The sequence below is a fragment of the Onychomys torridus genome, chromosome 7, assembly GCF_903995425.1.
Source record: "Onychomys torridus chromosome 7, mOncTor1.1, whole genome shotgun sequence".
In the NCBI taxonomy this organism is placed as follows: Eukaryota; Metazoa; Chordata; class Mammalia; order Rodentia; family Cricetidae; genus Onychomys; species Onychomys torridus.
Genome location: NC_050449.1, coordinates 69,789,823 through 69,791,557, shown reverse-complemented (window position 1 = coordinate 69,791,557; position 1,735 = coordinate 69,789,823). Strand labels below are relative to the sequence as shown.

The 1,735-nt window shown below is 36.4% G+C and overlaps 1 pseudogene; it reads left to right on the top strand.

Annotated features, from left to right (window-relative positions):
- The first annotated feature begins 423 nt into the window (after nucleotides 1-423).
- LOC118588173 lies at nucleotides 424-525 on the top strand (annotated as a pseudogene).
- The last annotated feature ends 1,210 nt before the right edge of the window (nucleotides 526-1,735 follow it).

The window sequence follows — 1,735 nt, the reverse complement described above, 5'->3', positions numbered from 1 at the left end:
TGCTCTGGCTAGAACTTCAAGTACTATATTGAATAAGTATGGGGAGAGTGGACAGCCTTGCCTTGTTCCTGATTTTAGTGGTATTGCTTTGAGTTTCTCTCCATTTAATTTGATGTTGGCTGTTGGCTTGCTGTAGATTGCCTTTATTATGTTTAGGTATGTTCCCTGTATTTGTGATTGCTCCAAGACCTTTATCATGAAGGGGTGTTGGATTTTGTCAAATGCCTTTTTGCATCTAGTGAGATGATCATGTGGTTTTTTCTTTGAGTTTGTTTATATGGTGTATTACATTGTAATACATACATTTGTATGTTGAACCACCCTTGCATCCCTGGGATGAAGCCTACTTGATCGTGGTGGATAATTGTTTTGATGTGTTCTTGGAGTCTGTTTGCCAGTATTTTATTGAGTATTTTTGCATCAAACGCTTCTTGGCCTTTTGGCTAAGATCAAGTATAGTATCTGTTCTTAACAGTTTAATATCTGATATGTCCTCTAACTGGCAAGTCTTAATAAAGACGCTACACCAGAAAGGAAGCAGAAGATCCCTGCTCCCTTCCCCCACCCTCTTCCTCCCCTCCTCCACTGATTTCTTCTCCCTTTCCTCCTTATTTTAAGTGCTCAAGATGAACCCATGTATCCTCTCCAACACTCAACTATATAGCCCTAGCTCCCTGTGCTGGTGCCCCAGCATTGGACTTAGGCCTCCAGAATTGTGAGAAATTCAATTTATGTTTTTCATTTCATTAAGTCTTTGATAGCTAGTAGACTGCTACAGATCTTAGAATACTGACCAGAAACTCCTATACGGACAAGTGGTGTCTGTATTGTTACTATTCTCATCCTCATTATGAAACATCATTACTTGCTGGAGTGTAACTAGTTGTTACTTTTCAGTTGGCCCAGAAAATGTGAATTTATCAAGCACAGTGGAATTGCCCAGATTTTCTTTTGTACTTCACCTACTAAGTTTTATCTTTTTGTGACCAAGATATGTGATTTGAATAATTCCCACTGCAAGAATAATTTGATAGGTTTTACTTTGTCATTTTGTCACTGTTAGCAATTGAGTACAAGAATTTATGTGTAGGAGTCTGTTAATGCATAAATATCCATGTTGGTTTTTTTAAATGTGTTGTGCAAAATTTAACACAAAAATTTTGCTCATTTTATTGTTTTCTATCACCAGTATAATTTTTCTTATGATAATATCATGATGGACTTTCTTTTTTGAGACAGAGTTTCTCTGTGTAGCCTTGCCTGTCCTGGAACTCACTTTGTAGACCAGGCTGCCCTTGAACTCGCAGAGATTCTCCTGCCTCTGTCTCCCAAGTGCTGGGATTAAAGATGTGAGCCATCATGCCCGGCTTCATGATGGACTTTTAAGGGCAATTGTATCCCTTGCGATTTTTGTACAATCCCCTGAGCTCTATGAGGCTTGCGAAACTTTTCTCATAGGTCTTATCATTTAGTTTACCTGTGCAACCAAAGTTAATTTTTTTTCTTTTAGTAAGTTTCAATAGTTTATCTTTATTGATTTGAGAATTATCTCTGGTTTTAATTTGTTTCTGGTGTTAATTTGTTTCTTGTTTAACTTTGTTTCAGAGCTGCTGCTATTTAAAATTCCCTTGCTCTAAAACAGTTTATATATATTTATATGTAAATATATATTTGTAATGTATATAGTGTTGGTTTTATTTTTTATGTTTATTTACAATGCACAGAGCTGTTTCCA